An 18,524-nucleotide genomic window follows, 5' to 3' on the forward strand; every position below is an offset into this window, starting at 1 on the left:
TTCTGGGAAACCACGATTGCTTCAGTACAATGTTACAGCGTCAGGGGGAGTGTTTGTTATGTATTTCTCCTCACTGTTATTAGAGAAGCAGGAACTCTTTAATTGTTTTTGTTGCCTTGTAAATCATTTTCCCCAATCATGGAAAAGTCATTACTGGGCACCGAAATGTGCTTTTAATAGATTTAGAAGAGGATCAATGTGGGACGACTAAAAAGTATTAGTCGATACGGGTTACCAAGCTGTCATCTTACATCAGATGAATGATGATCTACTGGGATTTATTTTTTGGATAAAGATAATATATATATATAGGCTATATTATGCATTTTGGAAACATTTGTGCGTCATCTTGTGCTCGTCGAGATGAATTTTTGGAAAGCTTCCCAAACTGAGGGAGAAGTGAAGGAACTGGCTAATAAAATGGGACATGCACAGAATTTACAGCTTGCTCTTGTTAGCTGAATCAAAGATTCTCATCCACTCTGCTTGACATAAAGTCAGAGGCAGACACACCCAGCTGATACATTGGGTTTGGCTTTGCAGACCAGTAGGCTACCAGTTGAAAGCCTGACTCACTGGCTTATCTTTAATTTATCCCAGTCTGTCAACACGACGTCAGCTCAGCTGAGTCTATTCAAAATAAGCGACAGCAGAGAAACAATAATTGCATGAGTCTGATTGATGCTAAAGTAAACACTGGTGAAGGCAGTAGAATCATCCATTTGCAGGATATCTGTTTTTCTAAATGCCTGCTAACAGCTCAGGGTTACAGCTGCAAATGTGGTGACATAAAAATGACTCTTTTAATGATAGGAACCGTTTTCACTGACTAGAAATAGAAACATGGCCAGCTGATTGTGATTGGTTAGAGAAACTACCATTCATTCATCATTCAGAAGTGTCCTTGAGCAAACATTGAACATCCACCAGCGCCAGAGGTGCTGCTATGTGTCTGCCAGCCTGACCTCTGACCACCCTGACAATGAAAACAACAAGGCTTTCCCTGTGGAGAAAAAAAAATCAAACTTTTATTGACTTCACTTATTTAGCACAAAAAATTGGTACATCTTCTAAAATTTCACCAGGATATGCATTTAAAGAACAAATTCTACTCTGTTAAAGAGATACTCCAGCAATTTAGTATTGCGTTTCCATAAATTTTGGTGACTCATGGATTAAGAAATAATAGTCAAAATTGAGGCAGCAGAGGCTGAGATATCCTGAATTTCAGCCCCTTGTATGGGGTGTCAAAATACCTGGATCCTACATTTCCCATAATGCAACTCAATAGCATCTTTTCATTAGACTTTATCTGCCTAGTAAATGCATCTGTATTTAAACTGCATGCCTGCAGTTTGTGACACAGGCTTTCTGTTATAAATCTGAATTCTTCAAACCCAGACTGAGATAACACTGATGACATCATATTTATTTTGTGAGACTTGACAATGGTCCTCCAGAGCCACAAGAGACATTATATAACTGTTTTGATAGGCTGGGTAGCACGCCCCATCACTAATAAACTGACCTTTATATGTAAATTTAATGGAGTTCCTGTTTAAACTCTCAGCCTGAACTTAATCTAAGCACATCTGCTTCAGTCATGTCCATACCACCCAGGGGCATTGAGGCCTATATGTTGCTTGATTGGACATGATGATGTATGGGTCATTAAAATAAGTCAATTAAAGCACCTACAGCAACCTATATAATTTGTACTCAGGTATTGGGAAGTGGCATCTCCCTTTAGTTTTACATTAATCATGCTTGAGAAGCATTGACATTAAAGTGAGCTTGTATAACCTTTGCTGAATGGCAGTTACAGGATGATGGTAACAAGCTGTGACACAACTAGAGAAGCATCATGAATTCAACAAACTGACTCAGTAATGTCAGTTTGCTCTATCTATTTAAAGTAAGCTAACAATGGCAAGAGCGTAGATTTGGTTTTAACATTTTGACTTTTTTTTTTTTTTTAATCGGACGGCACTTGCCCTCTATCTTTCTTTTCTCTTTCATATGCACACATTCGCACACATACACACATTAAGAGCCTGACTCTGCGAAAAGTTTACTGTATTCAATATTTATTGGTTGGTATAACAGGCAAGACTTGTTCTCTTATTTCAGAGATATTTTACATTGTATTTCATTGATGTGAATCTCAGACTAAAATTAATATTTAAAACTGACAGATGATAGATGTTCACAAGAACTGCAATAAGAAAATAAATGTACTACTCTGTTTGAACCAACTCTCTGCTGTAAGGTTTCCAGACTTCACCTGAGTTTCTGTAGCTCTGTGCTTCTTTCAGTTTGTTGACTGATATATCTTTAAATCATCTCAAAAACTTCTACTTGTATTATTTTTCATTCGACTCCTGAACTTATGGCTACATCTCTCACTGTGAGAGGTGTGACAGGTCAGAGCTCACCTAAGAGGCTGCAGCTCACCCGTCTGTATCTCTGCGCTGCTCGGGCTGCTGCTGACAGGATTTTCATAATGAAATGATGCCCACACATTCACAAACAGATCAGTTGGACAGGCTGCAGCTAAATTAGCTTATAAATAATCCATGTTATTATGACCCATATACAATAATTAGTCATCCACTCTTTGAAAAGGGGAGGGATGGGGTAATATAAATATGTGTCCTAATAATATCAAAGGAGATAAATGTTTGGATTGATTACAGAACATTCTTATGAGATAAGCACAGCTGTTATTTACGCTTCAGTTCTTCTTTAAAAAAAGGACCAGATGTCTTAATTCATTTTGGCATATAAGAGCAGTAATAGTTGTTTAATTAAACAACGTATCAGAGCTAACAAGCATCTAATGCCTGAAATTTAAATATGATGTTAGTTTTGTCCAGTTAAGACATTTTAAATTATTTTATGTCTATAATATTTGAATTATAAATTCATCACCGACTCTGCTACAACTACTGCTGCTGCTGGGCTGCAGCTAGTTGACAACATCACACAGCTTGAGGTTAGGGGTTGCCAGATCATCAAGTCGGCTATCCCCCAAATCTCGCTCTTTCACTTTTTATCATAATAATTCACTTCTTGCAGAAAACACACCTGGCAACTCTGCAGAGATCTTATTAGCATCATCATGAGTAGTTAAAATGGCAAGATTGTTTGAGATGGGTAAAAATGTTGGTAGGGACAATTGAGCAAGAACTTGACATTGGTAAGGACGTGTCCCTACCGTCCATACACTAATATACGTCCATGAACATTGGCTAACATTAGCCCCAATAAGCTACTCATTATACCAGACCACGTAAAACTGTAGCAGCAAAAATCCTGAGTGACTGGAGTTGAGAATAAGTGTGTCTTATTGGCTATGAATTCAAATGTTCATTTGTAAGGGGATTGTGTTATTTCGTCCTCCAAAAGCTTTAAAATAAAAGTTGGCAAGCATCCCTGACTAATCAATAACAGCAGTCACACCCACTTTAAAATAATGTCCAGTTTTTAAAAGGCGGCATTTCATCTTTTAACTGACATTTCGTTGACATGCCACTCCCGTCTTCAAGTATAAACCAAATTTGCATCTTTAAAGCATCTCAGGAGGGCAGATGTTGAATCCCACACTGTCTGTAGCTGAATGCTGAGTTGAAAACACTCTTACTTCAATATAAAATAACCCAGTGAGAGGACTTTGGGTGAGAAAAGAACATTAAGATTTGATAGTGAGAGATCCTTTAAATTTGGGAAAAGTTAATTGGAGTTTTTAATAGAGTGGGGAAACTGACGGTCAGCCAAAAGAAAGCCCTTTAGATGTCCACTCAAGGAGTTATGAACTTGGCAAGTCCATTCGTCTCTTCTTTGTTTGTGTCTCAGACTTTAGGTGCTGTGTTTCTAAAGTTAATTCAAGCTCACATAAAGGTAAAAGATCCTCTAGGGCTGCTTTTGTCTGCCGACAGACATTATTAATTTGCCAGCCGTTCCCTTGTATTCAACCTTCTCTCACAGGCCAGACTCCAAACTTTTCTTGTCCAAATGTACAAACTTTTTATTCAAGGTGTTCTCAGTTCATGTCATTTGATTTAACTGAAGTGGAAGTTTGTTGTTGTGTAAAATCATATATAATTTAACCATTCTGAGTCAGGCAGCTATTCAGGAGTTTTCATCCATTATAAGAATAGCTTATACATACAAAACAATAACAACAAATAAAAAATCAGCACAATAAGTTTGCAGTCTAAGAGATGAGTAACTGAGAGTTACACTGATACAGCTATTAGCTGCTCTCCACAAGCGTTTGACAGTGATGAATTACCGTGTCCCAAATATGCTGCATCAGCCTACTGGGTACATAATAAACTTTGACTTTATCATCTCGGTTCCCCCTTTCTCCCTCCCTCCCTCTGGAGGGGGATGAAGTGAATGGGCCGTGAATAACGAGCTGCTAAACATGTGATTATGGTCACAACATGTCTCCAGCCTTGTGTCCTCTCAGGCCTGAAACTATACCAGAGGAAGAGATGTCCAGCCAAGGAAATACAAGGCCTTGTTTTCTCCACATAAAGCAGGACTAAGAAGTGTTTGCAGTTGGTTAATGATGCTTGTTCTCCCTAATGTGCACAAAAACAGGCTTTCCTCTGTCTTTAAGGATCATTAGCCATGTTTTTATTTCAGGGCCATATAAGGCTTGGCGGGCGGCTTGTATTCATTAAATTGAAATTGCCTGTGTAACTCAATATGCTGCTGATCAAAACTCATGAGCTTTCTGTATTAAAAGCAGGGAAATTGAAAATGTTTTGTTTTCTTATGTGGATTATTGTTCCAAAATGAAATATCTCAACAAGTGTTAAATGACACAGATATTCATGTTTCCCAGAAGATGAATCCTAATAACTTTGGTGATCCCTTGGCTTTTCCTCTAGCACCACCATGAAGTTGACATTTGAGGTTTGAGTAAGATGTTATTGCCATGAAATACAGACATTCATATTCCCCTCCAGAGATGAATGTACATAACTTTAGTGATCTCCTAACTCATCTAGGGCCCCATATGGTGCTAATTTGCAAATAGCATGCTAACATGCTAAGCTAAGATGGTGAACATGGTAAACATTATACCTGCTGAACATCAGCATGTTAGCATGCTGACTTTAGCATTTAGCTGACAGAGTTGCTAGCATGGCGGTAGACTATTAAAGGACAGGTTCACAATTTTTCAAGTCTGTCTTAAAGCAACATTCAGGTGTTCCTATGAACCGTGAAAGAGGTTTTCCTCGCTGTAATCATTCCTCCTGTTCATACTGACTGTTAAAAGATCCCCTTCAAATGAGCTTTCAATGTAAGTGATGGGGGCCAAAATCCACAGTGTGTCCACACAGTCATTTAGTGCAAAAATGCATTTAAAAGTTTATCTGAAGCTTATATGAGGCTTCAGCAATCTGAGTTAATCATATCAAGTGGATATCTGCCACATTTACAGTCTTTTAGCATCAAATTCCCTCCTTGTGTTTCCTCAGACAGTGTTTCCCTGTTGAAAGTATAGTAACAAAAAGAGGGACTTTGGCACTAAAAAGACTGTAACGTTGAAAGATATCTACTTGATTTGAAGCTTCATATTAGCTTCAGATAAACTTTCAAATACATTTTTGCACAGAAGAAGGACTGTGGATTTTGTCCCCATCATTTACATAGTAAGTGCATTATGAAGGGATCTTATAATGGTCAGTATGAACAGGAGGAATGATTACAGCAAGAAAAACCTGTTTCAATATTAATTTCGGCACCTGACTGTTGTTTTAACACAGACATGAAAAAATTGTGAACCTGTCCTTTAAGCTATGTCTGAAATCACTCCCCCATTCACTCGTTCACTGTTCTCCATACAACTGACAGTCACTGAAAATAATTATCACATCTATAAAATGCAATGCATTTTATTTTGGGTTACTTAGCAGAAAATGCCATGGACACTATGTTTTGTGTTGTATTGTGGGGTAGTATATAGTGCATAAAATTCACATTTAGAATTTGGACACTCAAATAAAATGGTGGAGGGTGAATACAGCACACTCTATACTTAATAGGGAGTGATCTTAAACACATCCAATACCCAATTTCCCCTCAGGGATTAATTAAGTATTTTTAAAGTATTTCTGATTCAGATTCTGATCCCTCGTCATGTTTACTACATAAAGACTATGTTCTCCTTATGGGATTGCTTTAATATTTCTTAGCTTGTAAAGGTTTAGATCTGGCCCTGCTGGGGGTAGTGATCAATTTTCTCCTCACAATAGCTTCTTTTTCAAGGGCACAGCTGCTCTACCCGAGTGAACATGTGCAGCTTCCTTGCATGATGTAAATTATGAATCATCTAATACCAGGTTTGGCCTTATGATTATGAACTGCCGTCGTAATGAGATGCTCACCTTGTGAAAGATCTCGTCATGATCCAAGGCTGACAGAGATTGCCTCAGTATTAATGACACAAGCTGTTGATATGTATCTACCTGTCAGTCTGCTGGGGCTCGGCTCATAGCTTGTTGATATAGTATCAAGCAGAGACCTTCTGGTAATAGAAAAAGAATAAGTTCAGAGTCTCAATAGGGACATGTCCTTGTATGTTGTGAGTAAAGTTATTGTTGTTTTCCACGTACACAGACTAGTAGTTCTGGTTGTAGCATGCCCATCAGGTAAGTTCAGTTCACTAAAACTGGGGCACTTAGCCCTTTAGTTTGGTACATTTGCGTCAAATGACATCAACACCATTTGAATTCTGATGGAAATAAGTTCAGAGCTACAATGACACATCTGAAAATGTGAACTTCATTCTTCTTCCGGAGACCAGCAGTGATGTGTGCAAGCTGTTTGAGGAACCCACAGAGCAAGTGACCCAAAAACACAAGGATTTATAGCTATGAAGACATTTGATTGTGTTCTGTGCTTGGAAATCAGATAAAATGAAACCTAGAATCCTGCACATTTTCAGCAATTTTTTCATGTCTTCTCCCCAAAACTTTAACTTGTAAACTCTAATTGGAATTCAACAAAGAAAAAGTTCCAAACTTATGGAAATACATTTAAGAGCAACTTTTCAGCAGCTGAAAATCTTGCTTACCTTCTCAACTTGCTGCAGTGATGTAGAAGGACTCCTAGGTGTGTCAGTACACCAGGAGTCCTAGGTGTGTCATGGGTGTGGTTACAGGTGCGATAGGGCACACTTTTTGGCAACCTGGTATTAAGTCAGCACAACTGATTTTAAAACCGAAACATGTTTTATCATTAAATATGAATTTTAATTAAACTATGATAAACCCTGATATCAGTTTTAATTAATTGTTGTTGGTTCAACCTACCCTCAAATGATAGTTTGTAGTCTATTGTGGCACAGATAACTGAGATGAATGGTATGCCTTTGCAGTTTGCATTCCACATTCATTGTGTCTCTTTATGCTGGCAAACACAGCAATGAACACATGTAGTCAGTACAGTGCAGCACAGCAAGAGACACAGAGATCTAAACACAAATAGACATGCAGATATAATTTATCAAACATAATGGAATAGAACTGTTCCATTACTTTTTCATCTTGAGGACCACAGTGAGATAAGTAGTCGCTGGGGCAACAGCTAATGGGGATCGGAGCAGAAATATAGCTGTAAAATAAATGCTTATACAGAGTGGAAAAAAGCCAAATGTCACCTCTGAATGGCACTTATTCCCACATCAGCCTCACAGCCATTTACCTTTCTCACTGCATTTGCCTTTAAGTGAAAAGATATATCTCTCCCTCTGTAGAAGCTTGAAAGGTCTGGCTCTAAGACATCCAGTAATCATTATGAGATAATGAGCCATAATGGTCGAATCAATTTAGAAAGAAGGCACTTTAGAGTTGAATAAATTACATAAATGCATTTCAACGTAAGTGTTTTTTTCCCCCCTTTTCATAGACTTTTTCTTAAATGTCATTCGACTTTGAACAGGAGGTGGGCTCAGGAAATATCAATCAAGTAGCCATATGTGGCTATATGACAGATGATGTTGAGTCCTGCTCTGCAGTCAAGGTTGTTCTGTGTGAAAGATCCCATGAAAAGAGAAGCATGCATGGTGATTTTAATCAAGCATATGCATTGTCATTCATATTTTTATATTAACAATGAACCAAATGACTATGAGTTATGTCAAATCGGTCACTCGTAGTGATGAACCCACCTAGAATTATTACCAAATTCTGCAGTTCCCCTCAGCTTTGAAGGGCGTTTTATGTCTTTCAGCTTATTGTTTTGGTTTTACACCCCTAAACTTTGCTATTGTGGTCAAGTCTCACTGCTCTCATCAACTTTGTGTCCACCCCACTATCTAATACCTGCCCAGCATCAAACAGCAGACTGACAATGTTAGTAAAGAGCTGGTGAACAAAGTGGAGCGTTGAGCAGCTGAAGAGCCAGATATTTTCCTCAAGAGTGGCTGAAACCAAAACAGAAGGAGATTAAGAGTGAATATTGGACTTACATTCTTCTACTGGCCAGAAACACAACTCAAATGATGCTGATGTTGCTCTGTGTCTGCTGGGTGTATAACAATTGGGATTACTAATATGTCCTCATTATCAACTTCATGAGGTGATGAAATGTCACCATTGTGTTTATAGCTTGTTCTGCTGCCCCCAAATGGCCAGCACTCCCCTGCCTTAAAACAATAAATAGATTAAAGTGTTATTTTACTTTCAAGGTTATGAAAAGCTTTCGGGAAGCAGAAGCTTTCATTGGCAGACCTGCTGTAAAAGCAGATGGTCAGGATTATTTGCTAAAAAAAATACCTTTAAGCTGTATTTTTAAAGGGATGAAAACAAATAAAAGCCAATATTTTAGGTGTCTGATGAGCCGAGAAACCTTTGCTCCGAAAGACTGAGCAAAGCGTAACAGCACCCACACGAATTAGACAACTGCTTGTAGATCTTCATAGTCTCAGTGTATTTTATAATGAATTCATATGATTCAATATGAGCATATACACATCGAGAATGAAGTGCTTCACTGTTTCCTTCCAGGAGAACACAGCTGACCACAGACAAAGATGTAGATGTCTGAGAAGCTGTTTGTGGGTATATTTGGAGAGAAAAACAAAGGTCCATTTGTAGTAATCTCTCAGTAAGTGGGGTAGATTGTTTTTATGTGGATGAGGGTGTTGGAGAAAGTAAATGATGTAGAATCTCCAGGCGAACTTTCTTCATGGTATCACATCCCATCAGAGAACTCTCTCTTTATTGGCCCATCAGGCTGACAAGTGCTCTGCTGCTGTTGTGCAATATTGAAGAGAGGGGAGAGGAACAGAGGGAAGGAATTCCCATACCAACTGCCAACCTACAATGCAGTGACACTTGCCTCTTTTATGTTATCACGTCTTCCACAGATGGAAAAATCAAATCTTTACAAAGCTGGCAGTGTCGGAAGATGAAATAATTCTTCCATCCAAGACAGTCAGAATATATGAAACTCAAGGCCTTCTTAATGATGCCTGACTGTGCATCAGCATACATACCATACGCATGTGCATTAACACGTGCATGATTTGATTTGCAAAGAAGAAGAGAGGAATTTGAATTAGATTTGAGCATGCTTTGATTTGATTTAGAGAGAAACAGACAGGAGAGGAAAATGTCAGAGTCCTTCAGGAGACAAAACAGCTACGACATCTAAAGAATGAGGGAAACACAGGACTTACTGCTGAGTTTACATCAGCTGTTTTACAAGCTGCAACTTGCAACAGTCCCATAAGTCAGAAATGAAAAAAAGAACAGCGTGCAGACTCCGACATCCCTTGTCAAACAGTGCTCACAAAGAGGAGACCTGGCAGCATCAGAGAGCAGACTCATCAGCAGCTGGATCTCTGGATGAACCTCCATCCGCTGACTACCTGCACTGCTTCATTGACACTTTCCTGACAACAAAAAGAGCCTGAAAAAAAAAATCCATGTACTGCAAAAACATCTGTCTTAACAAGTTTCATAACGAGCTTTGAAGACTTATTTTTCTCAAAACAAAAATGGGTAGCCAGTGGGTTTAATTTAACTTACTCCCAGTGCAGTTTCCTTTATTCCAGGAATTTTCTGAATGATGGCAAACATTTTGAGACAAGATAAAATGAGGCATTTCGCCACAATAGTTACAAGAAAATGGCATCTAATGTTATAACATTCTTTAAACAACCATCATTTTTGCAAACAGGTTAAATGATTTCACCCATGTGACAAATCTATCTACATTTTGGAGGAAAGATTGCGACTCAGTAATAGACTATCTGACTGGATTAGATGGAGATTTTGGCAATGGTATGACAGAACAGAACAGATAAAGCAGAAAATTGGAAAAGTTGTTTCATTCATGCTTCACCATCACTGGCTCATCAGCTGACTAGTAATGTCCAATCATATTCAAACAGGTATACAGGATGGCCATTAAAACCTGACACTTCTCACTATTACAGTACTCTGCTGATACAATCATGCCAAGGTGATTGTATCTTCACAACCTCCTCCTTGTTTGTAGTTGATTTAACTAAGATCTCTTTCTTTTTGTTACGGGGGTATTAACTCTCCCAGCAGAAGCCTTTTCCATCAAATCTGACTGTGTAACCATTCGCTAGAAATGGCCAATCCATTTATGAAAATGTCTTTGACTGAGCTCAAGTGTTGGCTCATTAAAACCAGAATCACTTCATTTTCACTCACGAGCTTGATGTGACGTGACTGAGTTATTTCTTCCTTTCTGTAAAGCATGAGCTATGAGAGAAGTATTAGTTGTATAAAAAAATCTGATGTCACCTGCTGTTACATAATATGGTAACCACTAAAGAAGTTATAGTCTTCTGATTTTGATATACAGTGAACTGACAGAAAATCAGAAAGCTTTTTTTTTTTAGCCACACTGGCAGCATAGCTCTCACAATGGAAATATTAGTTGGTCAGTTCACAACTTTGGTCTGGACTAAAATATCTCAACAAAAATTTTGCCATGAAATTTTGTACTTTTCATCACCATGAGGTTGACATTTTTGTTTTTGACTGGAATATACAGCAGATATTAGCCATTATAATATTTCATATATATCATATCTGTTGGATGGATTAGCACACAATCCTGTACATACATTCAAGGTTCTCCAACAGTGTAATGACTTTGGTGATCCCGACTTTTCCATTAGCAGTTTTGAGTCAAATGTCTCGATAAATATTCCATGAAATTAGGTCCTGATATTCAAGTTCCCCTGAGAATGAATTGTAATAACTTTGTTTAACTGCTGAGTTGACATGCACTGATGAATAGGTGCATATAGAAAATGAAATGGGATGAAACAGTTTCTCAATTCACTATGACTTTAAAGCGCAGAAGAGAAAACAGTCTGTCAGGTATGATTATGATGTGTGTATATTCTGTGTTGACTCAATTTAATGTATTCTGTTACTGCAGAACATACAGTGTACCCTGAAGATTGATTGATTGATAAAAAATGATTTAGTTATTTAAAGTTAATATTCTAATCATTCTAAAGCCTCTTGGAGGGATGACTTCTCTTCCTCTGAGGCTCTTAGTGTCAGAGCATCTATGTTCGATGCTCTTCAGTGCCGGCACGGCTTCGTTTCCACACACAATCAGCACCCAGCCACAGAGAGGCATACTGGGCGGATTCATGGGATGGCATTGCCTGCCACATTTGTTACTCCTGTCAACAGCTGCAGGAGACATCTCATAAATGGAGTGGGCTGTGGATGTCAGAGGACGCCCGTCTCGTCCCACAGCAATATTCAGGTCTGCCTGTGCCTACACCCTCACCGACCACCACCACCACCAACCCCCACGTCCCCTCTCCACCCGTCTGCACACTGTGTCCTTCCCTGCTCATTGGGACTGTATGACATTGACAGAGGGTCTGAGCTGCACAGAATGAAGAGTGGTAATTTGGCAATTCTGACAATGTAAACAGAAGCAAACAAATTCAGCTTTACTTATTTATTATTCAGACTGCACACAAATCAACATTTGAATATAAATGTGCCAGAGTTAACCAAGACTGACTCATTTTCATCTTGGCAAAATGTTAACAAGACTAAAAGTAAAGAAAGCCAAACTGAAGTTCATGTGCAAAAATTGTTCTCAATCTTTAGCAGTCATGATAAAGTGTAATTTGTAATTTACAAAATAAGCTTTGCTGTCAATTATTCAGGTCATGTGCTTCTACTCTTAAGTCTTTTTTTTTTTTTTACCTATCATTATTACAGTTCTTGGTGTTATTAGTGAATTCTTCCAGTTACTAACTAAGAGATAGATCTCAGATAGCTCTAAACACAAACTACAGCTGAGTCTGATGGGAATGTCATTTGTTTTGCTGATGGACAAATTAAAATTTTGACCAGATGATACCACTAGATAAGAAGTCAGAGGATTTTCAAAGTTCACAAAGACCATGAATGTCATGGTGATTAATCCAACAGTTGTGGAGACATTTCTGGATCACAAATGTGAACCTGCTGGGGGCGCTAGAGCAAAAATCAGGGGATCACTGAAGTCAGTGAGATAAATTGCAGGGTAAAAGAATATCTGTACCCAGATTTGTGCTGATCCATCTTGTATATCTTTATGAAATGTTAAGGAATCAACAAAGTAATTAGGATTCATCTCCTGGGCACCATGAATATCAGTACCAAATTTCTTTACAATCCATCCAATAGCTGTGCAAACATTTCACTAAAAACTAAACATGTCAACCTCATAGTGGCATTAGATGAAAGGTGAGAGGATCACCAAAGTCAGTGGGATTCATCCTCTGGGGATCGTGAATGTCTGTACAAAATTTCATGGTCTGGACATACAGACCGACCATTGGATGAACAACATTTACCATCCCTATAGAAACACCTCCCTAGTGTGGCTAAAATAGTTTCCTACTTGCAAAGCTGAATATTTGATTCAGTTTCAATTTTTCTTAAATTTACGGGTTTCTTCAGAATAAAGTTTGTGTAACAATGAATGAACTTGAGCTTCCAGTGTTTTCAGGCAGACCCTGAGCAAGAACCAAAATAGAAATAGAAAAAGTTTGTCACCCGTGCACAAACAGATGGAATTCATCTCCTTGTTGTACACCCTCTTCCTTTCTGCTTCACTTGTTGAATCCTTAAAAGCTGGAAATCAGATTAATGAAAAAAGGCCTTTAAAGCAGTTTTTTACGATCACAGTAATTGATAGATATCTGTGTAATGAACCTGTAGTTAACCAGACGGTTTGCTGCTGTTGCATTTAAGAGTCGTAAAGTGTTCTTTTACAACAAACCAATGACCCCTGCGGTCATTAAGGCAATCAGGGCTGAGCACCAGGCGTGACTTGAATTGCTGGAGTAATAATAACCTGGTGAAGTCTGGCTTCTGCTGCAGTAAAGCCACTTCTTGATTAATTAACCCTGTTCTGCATGCTTTTCTATCTATGGCTGAGGTATGAGAGGGTGCACCGGGGCTCCCACTGAAGCCTGGGGCCACCGGCTTTATGAGGACTGTAAATCAAAGTGGCAGAGATATGTAATTTTTTAAGTCACAAAGTTTTTTTTATTGGAGAAGATGGAGGATAAATTGTTCTGGTGGTGTACCTGCTGCTGCTTTTGGTGAGAATACAATGAATAAAATATAAACTTCTCTGTTTGTCACTAATGGTGCGGGTGATATAATTCCCCCTGTTATCAAGGTTGGCATCCCAGCTGCTGTGAGAAATGGTAATTAGCAATATAAATCACCTCTAATATGATTATCTAATTAAATACCAGCCATTTAATCAGATCATAATGATGTTTATATCAGCGGTGGGAAATGCAGTTAAACTGTAAAAATGAACAGTTCTGATACCAACAAGAGCATGGAAACACAAACATTTTCTACTGTCTTCATGTCACACTGCTTGTTATCAGGATCATAAACAATGTTTTTTAACTAAGAATGATGGTAATACAAAAGCAAAACAGTATCGTACAGTACAAAGACATAAATGCGGACATGATTGGAATATTATGACCCATGATAATTCTGATCTCCCTGATACAGATCCTGGTTCTAAAGGTGAGCTGGAAGAGGGTCTTAAAAGCCTGTGAAGTAGCCAGTGAGTCAGTGATACCTGGTTGAGCCTTGCGTCCTACAAACACAGAGGGATGGAAGATAAAAATGGCTCATCATAAAACTGTCAAGCAACTCGGTCATCCACATCGGTGAATGCAGTCACATTCAACTGCCACAAATAACACGCTTGCCATTAATAAATCCAACGTGCTGTGACGGAAATACAGTAACTGTGGACAAGCTTCCCTTTTTGACTTGAGATGTTGGCAAGGATGATTTCTGTGGAAACAAGTCTGATGGTGTCTTTCAACAGAAGGGTTTCTTTGAATAGTTGATAAGAAGTGTGTACTTGCTATTGGCATTGTTTTTTGTCTTGCCTCCTACGTCCTGTTCCTCCAAATCTGTTTATTTGGTTATTAAGCATCATGTTCAGCTCCATCTGTTACAGAAAATGTCATCTTTTTGAGAAATTTTGAGGAGAAAAATCTCAGATTTTTATTGTGTCATACAAACTCATCCAAATGAAAAGGACTTTGTCAGTTGGATGAAATGATCTCAGCAGTCTTTGGTTTCACCTGCTTTGCAAATATTCTACCTCGGAGTCAGCATGGTGATGAGGAAGGACAGAAATCCTTTGAGAAAAAAATGATTTGCATTCTAAACCGGTAAAATAATCCCAATTATGACCGTCTCTTACATGTTTTGAGAAGAGGTGATTTTAAGACTCATTACTTGACAAAATGACATGCTAAGATGGACATTTTTGCACTATAAGGAGCTCAGTCGAGCTTTGTTTTCTTTGTAAAGCTCCTTTGGCGCTTTGGAAATCCCTGTTACATAAACAGTGCATAAAGGCACACAGAGCCATAAAAAAGTCTGCCAGTATATAATCTATAAAACCCTTTGATGTTTTCAAAAAAAGAAACTGGAAAAATCAACTACAGTGTATGTCAATGGACAAAAATACCTCTGGTATAGTGCTGTATTGCTGGAGGAACAGAAATTAGCTGAGGTGTGGGATTTTGATTAATATTCCCAGTCACTAATGACTCAGGAGCAGGCTGATAGACGCTTGATAACCCTGTGAGAGACATACAGTATGATCTGGATATATATCATTATGATTTGTTACAATTTTAAAGAGTGTCTTCCCTTTTTAAGAGAGTAATGCATCTACGCAGTAAAGGAATTAAAGGAATAGTGTTACATTTTGGGAAATAAGCTTATTCATTTTATTCCAGAGAGTTAGATTGATTCTCAACATTATATCATGTGGTTCACTCCATATGTCTAAATAAGGACAGTATTACTAATATTGTTTTGTTTTAATATTTCTGTTTTCAGCAGACTATTTCCGATAAGCCTTAAACTATTGTGGGTTAAATGTCATGGCTTGTCAGAGGAAGCAAGTCCATTGACAAATGGTTGGTGCTAGATTGGAGCAGCCACAAGGAAAATTTGCGAAACTTTCGCAAGATTTGTATGCTAACCTTAACCTAACCCTAACCCTAACCCTAACCCTAACCTTAACCTTAACTTTAACCCTAACCCTAACCTTAAGCCTAACCCGCACTTGCAAGACTTCGTCCCTCTGGCTGATCCAATCTAGCATTTTTTACCTTGATGAATCAAGGGGTGGCGGTTAGTTCAGACTGTAATGATGTTAGAACAGAGAGGACTGAATGGTGTAGATTACAACTAAAAAGTGGGAAAAATAACTTTAATAAGAAACCAAGTTATGATTATGAAAGTACCCGCTCTGGTAAATTTTCATGGAAGCTTTTTTATATGCTCATAAAGCAATTGTTGTCAACTTTGTTAAAATCACAAAGGTTTCAACTTCTAAGTGCTGTAGTAAACTCCAGGCACATGCTTCATTTTTCCAGAAAGCCCGGTCAAAGAACTGCTTAATGACAAATTGTATTAAGTTACAGAAGCCGGTGGAACAGAGGCTAACGTTAGTCCAGACATGATGTCAAGACTTCAGCCCTCTATATGAAGTTAGAGCTATAAGTTGATTAATTTAGCATAGCATAAAGAGTGGAAGCAGGGGGAAACAGCTAGCCTGGCTCTGCCCAAAGGTTAAAAAAAGCTCATTTGATTAATTCTTACAAAAAATGTTAATCAGTGAGCTTTAGAGGTACTGGTGGGGGATTTTTATACCTTTTGGACAGAGCCTGGCTAAGTTTTTCCTCTTCTCTTTCAATGGTGAGCTAAAATGTAGGGTTTTTTATGGTCTGACACTTAAATTAATAGTCTGACATTTTGTGAAATATATATATTCACTTTTTGCCGAGAGTCAGATACCAGTCTCATATCTATATGCTAAATATGTAGTTACAGCCTAAAGTTGAAAAAGCTAGCTGTCTCTGTAAAAAGGTAAAAAACTGTTAACCAGCATCTCTAAAGCTCAGTAATTAACATTTGTTAATTTTGTGTAGATTAAAGAAATGAGCTATAACGTACTAATTAGTGAGCTTCAGAGATCCCTTTGGACAGAAGGCTAAGGCTAGCTGTTCACCCTGTCTCTTTAAGCTAATGAACTCCTGCTGTTAGCTTCATATTAAGCATACAGATATGAGCCAGAATGTGAATAGGCATGTCAGGCCATAAAAAATCCTAAATTTAAACTCACCACTGAATGAGAACAAACTGATTCCAGTAGCACTTGGTACAACACACAATGGAAGTTGCAGATAAAATTGACCTGGCCCAGTTTTCACCAGCTCTAAACGATTTATTAAAATAGTGTCCTTCATTTATTTCTGGAAACCTATTAAAAATTAGTGACTTTATTGACCTGTTTTTAAAGTGGGCTTCAGTGTGTGTCTGCTTTGACTAAAAGTTACTTTGAAAAGGAATATATCTTTTATCCTGAACATGCCCTCCAGCAGTCAGATCACACTGACTTGATTTATCATGTTTCATTATGCAGCTTAGAGCCCATGCTGTTATCTATCTTGCTAACTTGCACTAGGGATGATTGATTATCATGCTCGTGGACCTTGTGTAAGGAGTTTATTCCAGTAAAAGCATTTTGAAAATTTTGAGGGATTACATGACTGGAAACATACTGTATGTATCAGGGTATGTACAGTAATAATAAATATGGAGCGTCGTTGCTGCTGTTGAAGCTCACAGACTTCACTGTGCCTTCTGCAACCAGCAATAACCTACAATGGGATTTACTGAGGTGTTGGTAATTTAAAATAAAAATGAATGATGCTCAAGTGTACAGCAAAGTTTACCCCATTTATTTTTATGATCAGCCACGCTTATTTAACAGATTGAAGCAATAACTGTAGATGCTTGGTGCTTGCTAAAATCAGAGTAATCAGTCCCTTTCATTCAAATATTGATGGAAGCTCTCACCGATTTATACCTACTTCCACCCCCTTCTGCTGCCCTACATACTGTACCCTAACAGCTGCAGCATGTCTGAACTCTGGTAATCAAAGGTGTGAAAGATTTGGACAGCCTTTGATCTGAGCCCTGTCATTTTTCTTCACCTTGATTCACCTTTAGATGCACTTTGATGACTCAAGATGTAGAAATCCACCATAAATACAGTAACGTTCTGATCATGACTAAACTGAACAATGGTCACATTTACTGACAAAACACTTAAACATGGAAAAACTACTTGTCTCTATGAAAGATAAAACTGAAGTATATTATGATCATTATGATACACTACATGGTTCCCACTAATCAGCTTCTAGGGAGAGAGATTAAACTTGCTAAAACTGTAACTTGTAGACAATATTGCTAGATATGACTGATGAAAAACAGTCAAATCAAAGCCTCAAACTCACCTTAAAAGTAGCCTGCCTAAAAATATGCCTGCATCTAGAACAGTAAACACTGTAATCTATGTAACGGTTTTATCAGTAATGTCCATTATTCAGTCAGCCCTGTGATACAGGATGAAATTTTGACCCCCGGTGCCTCCCCCATCATGTTCTGTGGCTGGATATGAGTGCAAGAAGAAAAATTTAGTGGCCTAGTATGTGCCTAGTTCTCTGTTTAATTATTATACATTTAGGCAAATCCCAAAACCACTATTGCAAAACAGAAAAATGATCTCAACTGTTACATTTTATGTTAAACAGAAATACTAGTCTTGACTTATCTAAACACATGAATGCAATTACAAGGCTTTCTACAAGGTGTTTTGTACAAAATGTTGACCAAACACTCACAAGCCACCCAAAACCATGTTTGCACGCCCATTCAAATAAAAGTAGCTAAACTAGCTAAACACTCCTTGTAGATGGACAAGCCCTGGGAAGGTATCCTGTATCCTCCATACACACTCTTTTTCTTATTCCCATATCTCATCATTTAACCTCATTTATTCACTCATCAGTGTACTTTTTAACATCTGTACTGTACATGTACTCTCCACTATTACTACCTCAGTTATCACTATTAACTTGGCAATGGGGATGA

The sequence above is a fragment of the Thunnus maccoyii genome, chromosome 15 (assembly GCF_910596095.1).
Source record: "Thunnus maccoyii chromosome 15, fThuMac1.1, whole genome shotgun sequence".
Taxonomy (NCBI): Eukaryota; Metazoa; Chordata; class Actinopteri; order Scombriformes; family Scombridae; genus Thunnus; species Thunnus maccoyii.